Here is a 3,712-nt window from a genome sequence, read left to right as displayed (position 1 = left end):
GACCTCGGATTGTGATCCTCATCACCATTGAAACGGTTGTCGTAGATGGACTTGTAGTTGGACAAAGTTGAAGGCATGGTGCAATCCAAGTATTCCAAGGTGTCACCGGAGTGGTATACATGCAAAAGGAGCAAACACAAACAACACTCGGAAATACAATGGTTAGCGCACACAAAATGTCCATCATGTAAGAATGAGTCCGTGCAACAAGATAGTGCATGACAAAGCGCATGAAGCTTATCAAGATGATCTAGAATGAGATGCAAAGCATTCATGGGAGGAAATGCAATCATTATGCACAGAAATGTGTTGTAGATATGATCAATACAACCACAGTGCAAAATGATGTCATAGTGAGACGGTTTATCAATAGCATGAATATGGCAATGGATGCTCAACATGTGTATGTTATCAAGCAATTGATGGTGGACAATATGATCATGATGTATGAATATGCCATCAAGGAAGATCACAACAAATTTGCTTAGGAAGTGCACAAGCTCATATATCATGGATGACATTGGAATATAAGATGCAACATGGCAATCATAATGTGAGTCAATCCATGCATGGGGTGCAAACTTGTGGTGAGTATGATATGTCCATCGAGCATGACAGGTATAAGCACAATCAACAAATATGGAGGTGTTGGTGTACCAATGCTCGATGTTGAGGCAAGAGTGGAGGTTTGAAGGTATATCCAATAAGTCCGAGCGCTCCTCAATGTGAAGTTCCATAGAGCCAATCTCCAATGTCGCTCCTCCATTCGCGAGATGTATCATGTAGACAACAAGAAGGAAACAACAATGAAAGAGTGACCCATCCAATATGCATATTTGAGGATGGCTCAAAGGGAAGGAGTTCACCTCAAGAAAGTTCCCGAAGATGTTGGAGTTGTACAGCATGTATGCCTTCACATAACCAATATGTCTCATGACGGTAATGCCTTGTGAATCCTTCAAAATGGAAGAACATGGCAAACACTCGGAAAAACAAATGAGGTTAGTGCAAATGCAACACCTATCATTCGTGAGGTAAGATACCCAACAAGTGTATGCATCATGCTCATCATAAGAAAGGACAAGGGAGTATTGCATAGTATGGAGGCATATGATGCAAGAACAACCAAATACAAGAGGCTCAATCAAACAATCATGCATCACAAGTAAAGTGTCCAAGTCTGCAACATCAATAAGCATAGAAAGTTGGTGTACTCAATACAAGGTGATATGAGAGATGCAACTAATGGAGACAAGAGGCAATGAGCATGACAAATCAAGTGAGAGGCATCAACATATATGTCATCAACCCAAGAAAGCAAGTAATAGTGGAACATGGGTGATGCAACATAGCAATCAATCATAGCGATCAAGTCAAGCATGCTAGTAGTGCAAAGATGCAACATACTACAAGGAATTATGGGAAGCATGTCATGTGTGCAAATAGTGGGCATGAATAACACACATGATATATCACAAGCATGAAAGCAAGATATGAGAAAAATATTATCAATGTATTGGTGAGAAGCCATATGTAAATAGCAATGGGTCATCATGACTCTCCCAACACAACAAGCATCGATAGCATGGGGCACATGATAAACATGGCAATAGCAACAAGGATCTCCACCAAGCATGCAAATACACATAGGAGTATCATAATGGTGCATCATGGGTAAATGCAAGCAAGGGTCACAGTTGCATGGCAAAATCATGTAAAGAGGCATAACATGCAAAGTGAACACGGTAAAATGAGCATAAGGGGACAAATGGTAAATAGCCCATAGCCATGTGAGAGCCAAGTAAAAGAGATGCGCGTAGTCCTTGCGCGAAGGGAACGGTGGTAAGGATAGTCCACGGGATCCCAAGTCGCCGTTGCTCTCAAGAGCTCACTTCGTCAACTCTTGGGATTGAGAGGTTGACGAGTATACATGAGTACCTACACAAAACAAAGACAAAGAGAAAATTGTGTTTGCATGGTATATGTACACATCATCCATCATGAAGCGCACGTGCATGTGTCGGTTAGCACAAAATAGCCAATTCTCAAATAAATGAGATGCGTGATATAGAAACCTGTCATCCATCATGAGAGGTTTGTTATTATTTGTAGCATAACGGAGACTCAAATGGTGTCATGCATCATGAGAAATATCTAGAGCATTGTTATTCATGGAATGCATAAGGTGCACGCAATTGTGGGAATCATGCAAAGTATGAAATGCATCAAGATCTCCTAATATGTATGAGGAAACTATGGGGGTCTCCTCATGAGCATGAGTAGGAACATCACATGGAGAATATTGACAACATCCAAAACAAAGCATATGTGGTTCTATGTGATCATGGCATGATATAGTAGATGAATTGCGCAAATCATGTAAAGGAAGCATGGCAATATCATCACATGAAAAACAAAAGCCAATGACTATCATCTCGTCATCTATGCCATAAGTGCAAATAGGATTTACTTTAATGGGGCATACATAGTTACCATGTTGAGATTGAAATGAGGCAATATGGGAGATCTCACTCATAGCATATGACAAGTTCAATGGTTTGTCAAATATGAAGTGACCAATAGAACTTTCACATGATATCCTATGGAGCATAGCATCACAACTAGGCAACTCAACATGCTCATCATCATATTCATCATAAATGGGTAATTCAAGGCATGAAGAAGTTTCACTAGCATGAAGCATGGTAATAGGTGGGTCAACATCATGGGAGCAATCAATGTCAAGAGAGTCCACTAGTGGGACAAGAGAAGCACCATCACCTTGTTACCTTTGGAGCATTGCTCATGTGTTGTAGGTGAGGTGTCAAAGATCCACTCGTTGTCATCTTCATCTTGATGGAACCATGTGGGGGTGTATCATCGTCCACCATGGCCATTGTCGTCTCCAATGGAGGAATAGACTCATCAAGGATAGGCATGTCGTCATGTAGGAGACCTGGCACCAAAGAAGAAAACACACTAGGAGTAGAGTTAAGTCGTTAGAAATCATAGTGGCCTCACATGCCGTGCCAACTACCTCACCCTCTAAGTGTGTGGCTCACTCACTCCCTCAAGGATGCTCTCACTCATATGGTTGGTGTAGTCACTCAAATGGCGCTCAACCTCACATAGGATGTGTGGCATGCTCTCATGTGTGGGGCTAGTGGTGGTCACACTCATCCTCTCATAGGGAATGCTCTCAATGTCACATATGGTGGAGTCACTCATCTCTCTCATGGGGTGGTGGCTCTCCTCACATGACAAATGGGGCATCTCAACATATGTGGGTGTCGGAGAGATGTTGGTGCAAATGTCTCCATGCGTGGTCGCGTAGCTTGACTCGGAGTAGGAGTCCAATGTGGGCGCCGTCTTCATGTTGTTGAAGAGGTTCACGCTCGTCGCCGTGGTCGAAGGGGATGGCCCTTTATCGACCGACTTGTCGCCGTCTTGGTGTTGGAGGTCCATATGATGTGGCACCTCATATCTCATCTCCATGACCGAAGGGAGTTTCCCATTGTCGGTGTCAAAACCGGCGGATCTCGGGTAGGGGGTCCCGAACTGTGCGTCTAGCCGGATGGTAACAGGAGACAAGGGACACAGTGTTTTTACCCAGGTTCGGGCCCTCTCGATGGAGGTAAAACCCTACTCCTGCTTGATTAATATTGATGATATGGGTAGTACAAGAGTTGATCTACCACGAGATCAGAGAGGC

This window comes from Triticum dicoccoides, chromosome 1B (assembly GCF_002162155.2).
Source record: "Triticum dicoccoides isolate Atlit2015 ecotype Zavitan chromosome 1B, WEW_v2.0, whole genome shotgun sequence".
Taxonomy (NCBI): Eukaryota; Viridiplantae; Streptophyta; class Magnoliopsida; order Poales; family Poaceae; genus Triticum; species Triticum dicoccoides.
Note: the sequence above shows the minus strand (reverse complement) of the source record.